This window comes from Lynx rufus, unplaced genomic scaffold (genome assembly GCF_022079265.1).
Source record: "Lynx rufus isolate CCGP_SWC_20201006 ecotype Redwood Valley unplaced genomic scaffold, mLynRuf1.p SCAF_3, whole genome shotgun sequence".
NCBI classification, from domain to species: domain Eukaryota; kingdom Metazoa; phylum Chordata; class Mammalia; order Carnivora; family Felidae; genus Lynx; species Lynx rufus.
The window spans coordinates 54,078,835-54,092,511 of NW_025814845.1; the positions used below are offsets into that span (position 1 = coordinate 54,078,835).

At 36.9% G+C, this 13,677-nt stretch overlaps 1 pseudogene; it reads left to right on the forward strand.

Annotated features, from left to right (window-relative positions):
• Nucleotides 1-289: 289 nt before the first annotated feature.
• LOC124521081 (40S ribosomal protein S6-like) lies at nucleotides 290-1,019 on the forward strand (annotated as a pseudogene).
• Nucleotides 1,020-13,677: the final 12,658 nt, after the last annotated feature.

A 13,677-nucleotide genomic window follows, 5' to 3' on the forward strand; every position in this document is an offset into this window, starting at 1 on the left:
TGAGTATCCTGAAAGTCCCAAAACACCCTACACTCACTCAGAGTTCCACAAATCTGTTGTACATAGTTATTCACAAAGATTAAAGAGGGAATTTTCTAAAGTGAGCTAAAACCTTTTATCTGACTGCAATCTATTCGTCCCCACAAGATGATCCTGGCTGGGTTGCTCTGGACTTCCCAAAACTCCTGTAGAGCACTCTCTTTCCAACTCTACAAGAGCAGATGCAACTTATCAAGGACGATTAGCAGCTCTTTTCCATAGTGTCGTGGAGGAAGTAAGCTGCTTTAGGATGAAGCCGAACAACTCTTTCCCAGCTACTGGCCGCCATAAATTCACTGAAGTGCAAACTTCATACCTTTTATGATAAGCTTATGGCCAGAGACGTTGCTGTTGATGCCCTGGGTGAAGAATGGAAAGGTTACATGGTCCAAATCAGTGGTGGCAATGACAAACAAGGCTTCCCCATGTTTTGACCCATGGCTGTGTCCAGCTGCTGCTGCTGAGTAAGGGGCATTCCTGCTACAGACCAAGGAGGACTAGAGAAAGAAAGGGCGTTATGGATGCCAATCTCCGTGTTCTCAATTTGGTCACTGTAAAAAAAGGGGAGAAGAATATTTCTGGATTCACTGATCCTACTGTGCCTCATCGCCTGGGGCCCAAAATTGCTAGTGGAATCTGCAACCATTTCAGTCTCTCTGAAGAAGATGATGTCCACCAGTATGTTGTGAGAAAGCCCCTAAGTAATGAAGGTAAGACATCTAGGACCAAAGCACGCAAGATTCAGGGTCTTGTTACTCCATGCGTCCTCCAACACAAACATCGGTATACTGCTCTGAAGAAACAACGTACCAAGAAAGATAAGGAAGAGGCTGCAGAATATGCTAAACTTTTGGCTGAGAGAAAGGAGGCCAAAGAACAGTGCCAGGAACAGATAGATTGCTAAGAGATGGAGGCTGTCCTCTCTGAGAGCCTCTACCTTTAAGTCTGATTCCAGTCAAAATAAGATTTTCTACAAGTAATGAATAAATAAGATCAGACATCCAAAAGAAAAAAAGAAAAAAGAAAAGAACTATTATCAGTAAAAGTTTAAAGATATGCTTAGTAATGTTAAGGAGTATATAAGCAATTACAAGTGTATTTGTAACGCTCTATTTCTTAAACCAAGTCATAGAATGCATATGTTTGTTATATTATCTTTCACAGTTTATATATTCATAATAAATTAAAGACAAGAGTCATTATTAAAAAATAAAGACCAATTATCACTGCAAACAATGCATGCTTATCCCTTCCCTTTCAGAATCTTAATCCTGAAACTATTTTGTAGATTAAGAATTAAATAATGGTCCTACATTTTGCATATTATTATAGGTCAAGCAAATGTTGAGTATTAAGTGTAGAATTAAGAATACTAAACTTTAGGGGCGCCTGGGTGGCTTCGTCGGTTGGGCGGCCGACTTCGGCTCAGGTCATGATCTTGCGGTCCGTGAGTTCGAGCCCCGCGTTGGGCTCTGGGCTGACAGCTCAGAGCCTGGAGCCTGTTTCGGATTCTGTGTCTCCCTCTCCCTCTGCCCCTCCCCTGTTCATGCTCTGTCTCTCTCTGTCTGAAAGATAAATAAACGTAAAAAAAAAAAACTAAACTTTATTTCCAAAATTAATTTCTAATCTTTAAAAGCATATATAAATGCATTTTATATGATCATACTTCTGCGCAAATTACTTTGTGTTCTTTTTTGTCACTGGCACATTTTAACACCAGTTTCCAAAAATTGATACAGAGCACATGTTAACCTCTGAAGTAGTTAGGTAATATTTTATCATATTGATATACCATGGCTTACCATAAAGTCTCTACATCTCATTTGGGGTTACCCCATCTACTATTATATCAAAAACTACTTTTCAACAAATGTATGTTGCAGATCTAATATGTGTCTTATACGTTGTACACTTGATGCAAAGATACAGATGACCATAAGCAGCCGGGCCCTGCCTTCCCAGAGATTAAATTCTAGTGAGGAACACAGATAAGAAAAATAAGATAAACAAAATAATAATAATAATAATAATAATAATAATATCACCGTTTGCGATACATACAATGAAGGAAATAAACAAAGTTGTGTGACCAAGAGCAGGTGGGGCAGGGTTGAGGTAGTCTACTTTAGAAGACATACTCGGGAAAGGCCTCTCTAAGGAAACATCTAGACTAAAACAGGGGCCTGTACTGGCTTTCCACACCACTGTAACAAGTTACCCCAAACTGAGTGGTTTACAACACAAGGGTATTATCTCACAGTTCCATAACTCAGAAGTCCGGTAGGCTCAGCTAATTCCTCTGCTCCAATTTCACAATGTGGAAACCAAAGGGTCAGCCAGCCTGGCTCTTATCTTGAGGTTCTGGCAGAGAATCTACTTCTAAACTCATTCAGATTTTTGGAAGAATTTGGTCCCTTAAGGTTTTAGGGGTGACATCCCTATCCCCTTGCCTGCTGGGTAACAATAGTGGGATAAGTCCTTCTCTGGCCTCTGCTTTTGCCTCATCTCTCTTTCTCCCAGCTAGGGAAAGTTTTCTGCTTTTAGGGCCTCCTGTGATTACATTGGGCCCATCCAGACAATTGAGGATAATCTCCCCATTTTAAAGCCCACACCCATAGTCACATCTGCAAAATCTCTTTTGCTATGTAACAGGTCATACATGCACAGGTTCTAGGGATTAGGGCATGCACTTGAAGGGGGGTGGGTGCGTGCAGGGATGTTATTCTGCCTACCACAGAATCAGCCAGACACTGTTCCAAAATAAAGGAAACAGCAAGTAAAAGGCCCAAGATGGGAAAGAGCTTGGACAAAACGAGTAGCACGGAGGAAGGCTCTGGAACTGTGGCAGAGTGAAGGGAGAACTGCAGTAAATAGTACCATGCACTTCTTTATAGGAGTAACATTTTTTTCCCATTTGAATTGTGTAAGTTTAGGATCTACTTTGAATTTCAGAATTGGGGGCGCCTGGGTGGCTCAGTTGGTTAACCGTCCGACTTCAGCTCAGGTTATGATCACACAGTTCGTGGGTTTGGGCTGTGCTGACAGCTCAGAGCCTGGAACCTGCTTCAGATTCTGTGTCTCCCTCTCTCTCTGCCCCTCCCCTGCTCATGCTCTCTCTCTCTCTCTCTCACACTCAAAAATAAATAAGCATTAAAAAAATTTGAATTTCAGAATTAATCTTCGTCATTCTAAAGTTAAAGGAGCATAAGCCTCCTAACTTCCAGTCCAATTCACCTCCCACAAGACTAAAAGTCATTAATATTCTTTATATACATGGAGAAAATCCTTCTAATTCACATTTTTTAACCCTAAACATTTTTGCGTATTGCATACAGAATTTCTCAATATTGATCTGTATCTAATCACAGTATATGTAAAATTTATATTTAAATATTAGGAGGCAAAAACTAAGTTTAAAAAGAACTTAAAATACGAGGAAGAAACTTCATCCCAAATTCTTTTTAAAAATTAAAAAATTAAGACAAACAAAAAACTGAATTCTCTTTTTTTCCAACGGCTTTCCACATACACTTTATGGTCGTCTCTTGTGGTTAAATGTTTATAAGGAGAATTGCACCTGTGTTGTGGTCTGTTTTTAAATAAACTTGCACCTGCAGTGGCTTTTCACAGAACTGCTATTTGGGATATTACATGTCAGTCGTTTGACTATCATGCAGAGCTCTTTCCTCTTACACGACTTTCTGGGAAGGTCTTAATTTACAAACAGCCTATTTCCAAAAATCCATTAAAAAAATACCAACAGTAATTTCTCTCTAATTTCTCTCGAGATACAATAATAAACAGGTTTTCCAGAAAACTCCTCAAACAACAGTATGTTCCTTTCAATTCATAAAGTCCAGTGGTCTGGTCCCTCACTGCTTTAAGGAAATTCTATTTTCAGGAGAGGCCTCTGCTATCTATTCAAATATGCCTGCTTTCCTTTTCCTATATAGGATTTGCTAATTCCTGTTTCAGAATCTTTTTTACTCTGTTATTTTCCTCACCATAAACTTCTTCCTTTCTGCCAGCTCTTGTTAAAACTCCTAAAATCTTTGAAACTAATTCTAGTGTCTCCCCTGCATAATGTCATTCCACTCTGTTCACTCCTTTACTCTCTGTTACTTCATTGCCCATCTCCTATCTCTTTATATCATTTTACATGAGTGAGCACACTACTTTACACTTTTACCCCTTCTCTTCTTATGTGTGTAATTTATCTAAGTTAATGCTTTCCAGATGCAGGGAGAGGATCTCTTTACAGAGCAATAGCAATTGGCACCCAAAAACAGGATATGAGGAAACATATATAAAGACCCATTCTAAAGAGTCTTTATATATAAATTATAAAGAATTATTAAGACTCAGAAAAATAGATGGGAAAATAAAATTTTTCTTGCTAACTCTTCTATTCATATTTAAGTGCCACACTAAGTCTGTTTCCTCTAATAATAAGAAGAAAGAATAAATCCATGGTGGAGAATATTCAGTCAATTATTTTTAAGATACTGGATGCATTCTTTGAAGTCAATCGTAGTAATTCTTTTGTATCTCTCTTGGAGTTTCAAATAAATTGCTTTGGCCTAAAAGGTATGCCATAATTGATTATTTCCCAACTAATTTTACATTATAGCTATAAATGTATCTTAATTCTAATAATTTACAATACCTAAAACAACATAACACACTGTAAAGATGTGTTTTAAGAGACACACTATCTACCATCTTCCCATTGAACAAAGCAAAGGCTCTGGAGTCAGATTACTTGGTTCCAAATGTGACTCTATTCTCCTCAATTTCATCTACAAAATGAGCGTAACTGTGGTATATACTTCAGGGGATTGATGAGAATTAACAGTTGTAAGCACCTAGAACGTGCCTGCAGCATGTAAACATTCAAATATTTTAGCAAATTATTATTATTATTCTTTTATGTTGAGAAAAGATAGCATCTTCTTTTAGATTTACATAAATAAGTGCTAAGGTATAATGGTAGGCAGAATAGTGGCCCATCTAAGATACCCATGTCCTAATTCTCAGAACCTGTGAGTATGTTACATTACATGGCAAGGAGGAATATAGGTAGCAGGTGGAATTTTGGTTGCTAATCGGGTAACCTTCATATGGGAAGATTATCCTAGATTATCCAGGTAGGTCCAACGTAATCACAAAGGTCCCTAGAACGGAAAGAGGGAGGCAGGACAGTCCGTGAAAGAGTGAAAGAATGAAAGGGAGGCTGAAGATCCTACACTGCTGGCTTTGAAGTTAAAGGAAAAAGCCATGAGCCAGAGAATGAAGGCAGCATCTAGAAGCTGGAAAAGGCAAGGAAACATATTTTCCCCTAGAGCCTCCAGAAAGAACAGAGCCATGCTGACAGTTTGATTTTAACCCAATGAGACCATGTCGGACTTCTAATCCACCGAACTGTAAGGATATAAATTTGTATTGCTATAAGCTACTAAATTTGTGGTAATTTATTTTAGCACCAATCAGAAATTAATATAGCTATCATTTTGGCTCAAAATTTCCTAGTATAATTGGGGCAACCATGTCTTTTTATTTAAAAAAATTTCTCTTTAGGAGGACCTGGCTGGCTTAGTTGGTGGAGCATGCAACTCTTGATCTCAGGGTTGTGACATTGACGATTTGGATGAGAGAAAACGTGACTATTCAAGGAAATGAATGTTCAATATGGCAACAGAAATCCAGAGACAATGTGTTTTATATGTTTCAATATACCTTCATTCAAGTACCTATTACAGTGTTGTGGGCTGTGCACAATTAAAACATTTACATGGATGTAAACTTGGCATTACTGTATGATATGGTTGTAGAGTAGTGATTTTGTATAGATAATTATACTTGATTATTAAATATCTTCATTTAGTTCAGTTCCTTAGCAACATGAAACAAGTTTTCAAGTAGAATATTATCAGTTATTTACATTTATATAAAAGGAAACACTTATGTGAACACTAATGTGTTCACTGCTATTTTAAATATTGTATAGTAGAACATTAATTGTAGTAGCTGGTAATTTACAGTGTGAAGTAATATTCTGATATGGCGATCAGTGTAGACAAAAAGAAATTGAAAGAAAATAATTTATAGCAAATAAACAATTTTACCAAAATCACAGAAGAAAAAAAATAAATTTTCCCAAAATTAATCAATGAGGAAACAACAGACCAATCTCTGAATGAGAGCCTCTAATTATGCCTTATGATTATTTGCTTATACTCTGAACACATCTACTACATGCATAGTTTCCCAGGCCCCAGAACAAAACTGGAGAGATGAAATATGGCTGATGCCTCCTAATTCTCTTATATTTCTCTTTCATTATATTGGTTGAATTTGATACCGTATCTCTGAACGGTCTTAGTCTGTACATGTGAGGGTCCAAGTTATTTCAACACACCCTGAAGCAGAAATGAATGTCTCTGGGCTCTACAAGTTTTTCATTAGTGATAAAATATGAACTAGGAAAAGGTTCAATAAAATGACAAAACCAACTTCAGTGTGAGATAGACTTGGGTTTAAGTACCAGTTATATAACCTTGGGTAAATTACTTCACATTTCTGAGCCTCATCTGTGAAAAGAGGATAATAATGGCACCCTTCTCACTGATATCTTATAGTAAGATAAGGTATTTTAAATACCTAACACAGTGCCTGATACATAATTAGCATCTCCCAAAATATTCAATGTTATTGACAATAGCTACTGGAGACAGCCCAGAGATGTATTCAAACTTTTGGACATGATAAAAATGTGAGTCAAGCACGAATGGAGCCTTTATTCAGGTGTATTTTGTTGTTGTCTTTGTTGATAATTTTTCATGGCTTAGTTTTACAGGGTACATTTAGAATTCTTAAACTTTAATAAGTTTAAATTACATATTTAACTGTATCTAGCTCATTTATTAATCTGAACCTTTTAAATTTGACACTTGATAGACAGATAGATAGATAGATCTATAACTGTAGTGGCAGGCAGGTAGTATACTCCTTCTGGTCTAGTTTATGTGTGCTAGCTACTTAAGTAAAAACAATCCAAACCTTATTTTGTCTGTTTTCAATTATATATCAAGTATAGTCTCATGTTCCAACTGAATGCTGAAGACCCCCAAATGCCTTTTCTAGCTTGGATATTTCTCCCAAGCTTCAGACTTATATATTCTGTCAAAAGGCACCTGAACTTCTTCACAGACACCTCAAATGCACTATGTCCAAAATTTATTTACCCTTGTTTCCTGCACCCTGATAACCTCTTTCTTCTTGAGTTTTCTGTCTTAGTTGGGGGGGGGGGTACTATCATCCACTCAGTTGTCCAGAAAACCTGGGAGTCACTGTAACTCCTTGACCTTCACACTGAAACAGACACTAAGTCCTATAATACCATCTCCCAAAGAGCTCTTAATCTGCCCACTGTTTATATCCTTATTCCCAAGGCCCTAGTTTAGACACTAAAATTCATCACCTAAATGACTGTAACAACCTCACACATAATTTTACCTCTTCCCATAAATTCTCTAATTTTGTCCTGTTTAAAACCCTCCAATGGTTCCCCTTTGCTCTTAGCAGAGTCCAAGTTATCACATAACATCAAAAATGGAGACAGATCAATGTCCCATTTGCAGATGCTTATTAAATTCTTAGATTGTTCTTAATAATTTCTAATATCTTACTGAAATTTAACAGAGCTCAATTTAACTCTCATTTGATTAGCTATTTATCAGTACTTACTATACACAGTATACAGTACTTACACAGTATACAACTGAGTAATTGTATTAGATATTATAAGGGTTAAAGACGAACAGTGATATATCTGGCAGAAAAGATGAATATTCTTAACACAATGGAGAAAATGTTTTAAAATCCCAACATAGGAAGAGTTAAAGGGATATTAGATGCTAATGGAAGAACTATGTCAGAGAATACAGCCTGGAAAAGATAAGCTCTTAGCTGGGCCTTGAAGGACATCTAAGGATTGAGATGTAGGGCAGCATAAGCAAAGACCAAGAGAAAGAAATCTCAAAAAGAGAAAAAAAACAATGAGTGCTTTAGTTTGGCTAGACTGTAGAATTCATTGAGGAAAATAGAAGGAAAGTAGCTGGAAAAATAAGTTGGAGCCAAGTAAAGATAGATCCTGAACATACATAAGGCTAAGAACTAAGGCCTTCATTCTATAGAGAATGAGGAATGGCTTAAAGAAAAATATTCTACCTGAACCATGTTTCAGAAGACCTTCACCATCAAAGCTATAATTATCATTGAATCAATAGTTAATACATAAATAATTGTATCGACAAGGTTCCTCATGATAAAAAAAATCAAAAAGGATTAAAATAATGTTTACAAAATAATTACATAGTATTTAGTTATATTAGAGTTTGGAAAGGGAAGTGGTGTCACAATCTCATTAAATTCTTCATTTGGTAATTAAGGCCAACAAACCAAGTCATCTTTAAAAGCTTCAAAGTGTTCATATATTTATCCCATATTTCAGTACAAGTTCTATATTTTGCTTCACTTTTAGGACTTTTGTGTCTTTAAATAGATATAGACTTTAGTTGCAAAAATAATATATAACCTACTGGTTTCAGAGTAAGTGGTTTCTGAGAGAAATGAAAGCAGATGGCCACTATACCTCCTGTCTTCCATTTTCTTTTTTACACTTAAAAATAATCCTTCTTTCTTTTCCGTACCCAAAAATAGTTCAAGGAGTTTCTGTGATTATATCGAACTATCTGAATGAACTATCAGTGATGCATTTTCCCATTATTGCTATCATATAAAATTATTTTTTACCATTACTACTTCTCTAAGCATTAAAAATTTAAAAAACACACTACTTGTTTTTACTTCAGTCAACGCAACCTAGTCTATGACACTGGCATTGCAAGTAAATGTGCATTTAACTATTAGCTTAAGTACACAAAGCCATACATTAAATATTACATGTTACTTTTACCTTTAAAAGGAGAATAGTGATGACTAGAGAAGCACAAAAGATACTGCAATTCATTGTTAAAGGCTGCCACTTTGATAGGCTGACAGTGAGTATAGCAACATATTTACTCAAGTTCTGACCTAGATTCTGAAGATTTAAAAAATGACTACATGGACCCAGACTTAATGGGGCTCATAGACTTAGCGGAGGAAGAGCAGTAAGTATAAAGAGAAAGATGTACGAAACATTATGGGAAGGCAAAAGAGGAAGCTCTTCACCCTGTCTGAGGAGACCAGAAAAGGCTTTTAAGGTGACATTTAAAATTAGTCTTAAAGGATAAATAAGAGTTCTCTAAAAAGTATAGAAGAAACAATATGTACAAAGGAAAAGAGGCAAGAAAGAGCACAGCCTGTGTGTGTGTGTGTGCATGTGTGTGTATACATACACACATATATAAACAAGGCTATATTATGTATGGTGGCACTGAGCATGGGGTATGATGTAAAGTTTAAGACTCTTGTGTACACAAGAGCCAAATCATAAGGAATATAAACTTGATCCCATAGATATTGGAGGCTTTTAAAGGACTCTCAGTTAGGGACCTATATGGTCATTTTCTGTCTGCTTATTTGTTTTTTAATTGAACCTTAGATGCAAATAATTGATTATTCTCCTCAGTTTCTGGCACATTATCATTTTTTGCCAGAGAAGGCTCCTCTCCCATTCTTTCTAATCTCCAAGCATCATCCCATTCTTTGCCCCTTCATAAGCAATTGTTCTTTTTACATTATTTTGTTTATATGTATTTACAAAACGTGTATTTTTTGTGCATACATTTCTATATGTGAACAATATAGTAGTATGTATCTCATTTTTTGCTTTTCTCCCCAAGCACAATGTTTTTAATATCAATTCATGTTGCTCTGTGGATATATAATCCACTGTTTCCAGTCACTGTTTCTAATTACTATGTAGTTAAGATGGCCAAATAATTTATAACCTCAATCATGAGAGTAAAAGAGTGCTATTAATAATTGTACCAGAATAACAGATTAAACAGGACTGTACCAGGTCCACCCAGATATATGGTCATCCCATGCTTCTAAATTCCACGATGTTCATCCATGACCTTTTATTGATCTGCTCTTCCAGGGACAGGCATCCAGGTTGTCTCTAACTCCCTGCTATCAATAATAGTTCTTCAAAGAGTCTCAAACAGTTTCCCTTATGGACTTATGTGAGATTTCTTTGTTAGCCAAAAAGATATCTGCAATGATTTGTAAATTTCTAACATAAGTAATTATGAAGATACTGAAATTGCAAAGCAATGTTTGGAGACTAGAGCAGTAGACCACATAAGTTAGAATGAAAGGTTTCAATAGGGGAATAATAAAACGTATGGCTGGAAGGGCTACTTTTTGGCAAACTGAGGGAAGGTCATGTATGGTATGAACTTTATCTTGATAGTAACTGAGAGTCATTGAAAAAGGTTTTAAACAAGGATGTGGGATGATGGAAATGATATTCTAGGAGGATATATCGTATGATACTGAATCAAATGTACAGCAGAGACTGGAAATGAGAAAATCTATTAAGAGAATATATGAAAGCCAGTACTAGCTAAGCAGTTAGCTATAGTACAGTGTGGGTTTTAAGCCAGATTGTCTGGGTTCAAATCGAGTTCTACCACTTACTAGCCTTATGACCTCATTTAAGCTCTGTGTGTCTAATTTCTTAAATTGGAGATATTGTAGTACCTTCCTCATAGAGCTGAATTTCGAGAGCTTATAACACTTCTTGGCCCATAATAACTGTTCTCAATGTTATTGTTGTTGCTATTATAATTGCTATTGCTGTATAGTCCATAACTGAGATCAATTTAAGCAAATCTGGTGATAGAACACCTTCAACACCCAGAACTCATGCCCTGAATAAAGTATCCTAATAAAACTTAGTGTGTCATTTACAAACCCCTACCTTCCACAGTAAGAAAATCCTTTAATATTTATTCCTTTTCTCTGGGGACTATGAGTTTTTCTCTTTAATTGGCACAGGCTTATAACAAAGCCGCTAAGCTGTCTTTTCAAAAATACAAGTTTTTTAACAAGAAAAATTTCCTCACCTAAATAGTAAATAATTCTAAGATTAAGCTATGGAAGATCAGGCTATAGGAGCTGCTGGAATTGAATAATTAGCTTCTGAATGGTTCCTTATCAAAAAGATCCGAGAATGTTGGACTATAGCATTCTCTCAATATGCACTGGATATTGCAACTCTATTCTGAATAGTTAGGAAATGCAATCATTAGTATAAACTAAATAATATTAGAGCAATGTGATCATTCCCATTAAAAGTAACAAAAATATTTTTCTAATTTCTCTATAAAAACGTATGCATTCTGGTCCTGAAATATGGCCATAAATTCTCAAATAATTTGCAACAAAATTAAGCAGAAAAACTTGGATTTATGGGCCTAAATAAAACTTAATTTTTAATACATTTAAAGCAAGGATATAATTACAGTCCCACTTAGATGCAACATTTTTTTAAGCAATGTTCCAGAATAACAATCCAGAGGCAATCTCTCACCCCTCTGATCTCTCACAGCACTGGGTTTACATCACACACTGCTCTGTAATTTAGTAATCTGTGTATGCTTGTCTTCTTTTGTATCCAATTATAAACTCTTTAATGGAAGAGACTATGGCTAATTTACCTTTGTATCTACTACACATGTAGTATTCTGCTACAGTTAGTAAGCAGTTAATATTTGCTTAATGATAAAACCTATTAAAAATCACATTCAGAGGTGAATTCTTGCTTACCATCAGAACATAGGACTTTTACCCATACCTTTTTAATTCATTAAATTGTATTTTCTAAAATGTTGTAAAGGTTTTAAAATGCTTAACATAACTTTTAACACTTTAAAAATATTGTTTAGTTCAAAATACCACTTTTCTAAAAATTTGTATTTTTCTTAAAGACACTATATGTTCTCCAAAGAAATTGTGTGTCACTCTTAATTTTAGCATCATATAGAAAGTTCAACTCAACTCCCTACATTTGAAGGTGTCATTAATACTAAAAATCTTAATCTATCATATGCAATGTATGAAAACTTAAACCTTAAATTAGTCTAAGATTATAGGACAGTCCTTTCATACTTCTAGCCCTAAAAACACTTCTAAAGTTTGATTAATTCTTCTCTTATTATCACCCTCCTCCTCAAATATTTTAACCTATGCTCTTGGTTTCTTTCATCCACCCAGCAAAACCTACCCTCAGGAAAAGGTCTGAAACTCATTCACACTGAAGACGCAAAGGACTGATAACAGCTCAGTGTGAAAGCCTGGTGTGGGAGCCCTACCCCTGGTTTCTGTGCCAGGTATGCTAATGTAACCTCCCTAAGTCTGTTTCCACATGTATAAAATTAAAGTAGTTGAATTAATGTTTCTTAAAATCCATTCCAGCCAGGTTATTGCCTTTAGGAACGTTTGCAGCTTTATGCATCATTCATTCACTGTTGTATGTAGCATCTGAGATAAGGAATACTGTAATTTCAATACTTATTCATTAAACTTACTCTGTGCCAGACACTGTATTGGGTCCTTTCAGTACAAGTGCTTGCAGAGATCTACTAGGTATAAAGAAGGGAGGAAAAGACAAGTAGGTAAGTAAAGAGACCACACAGGAAATGCTTAAGATCTCTTCAATACAGTAAAAATTTCCCAAATTTGGGTAGGAGGACTACACCCTTTTTTTTAAATAAGGGGAATGGCGTGTACAAAGGCAGCGATGTGAAAGGCGCGTCGAGTGTTTCCGGCAGCTGAACGCTGCGTAACACTGGACGAAAGTTCACAATCCCTATCCCATTTAGAATTGCCAAGAGTCGTCAGATTGATTAACGCGTGTCCCTCGCGAGGCCACAAATTGCTTAAATGCGGGAACAGCGTCTGCTTTTGCCCACCATTGTCTTCCCAGAGTCTCACCCACTGTCTCATGCTTAATAAATGTTGAAGAATTAAATAAAGGGTCCGCCCCTGAGAGTGACAGGTCCAAACATCTTGGGTGAACTTTGTCCACTAAAAAAAAGTCGTGCGGTGCCTTCTGCAGCCAACTTGAGTTCCTGGGAGAGTCAAATCCTAGAACAGGGCGCTCGGCACCGACACCCCTCGGGGACACCCTGAGAGACACAAATCACCGCCGAGTCACCGAGCCCTGATGGGGCAGAGAGCTGGAGATGGGCTAATCCGAGGCTCTGCCAGGATTCTCGAGGCCAGCGGCGCCGTCACGGCCTCAGGTTATGGTGCCCAGATATAGAGTATTTGGACTTTGTGGAGAGAAAACAACATGTTTAACTTCTAGGCTGATAGGCGGAGAAGGTAGATAACAATTCCAGAACCTAGAGAGCTACCATAGAGCTACGCTCCTCTCCAGGTCGGAAACGCCCGGTACATGCGCAGTACAACTAGCCCGGAGCCTCTCCTACGCGAAGAGATAGAGCCCCCTCTACCGGCCCCCACGACTTCGCCTCGCGGTCCCTCAAGATCCCGCGTCCCATCCACGCCTAGACTCGCGAGAGTAAGAAGTCTCAAAGGGCTCTACGGAACGGAACTTCCAGTATTTATTGTTCCTACACGGAAGGATTTTAATTCACCGGAATAGATTGGCATTAAAGT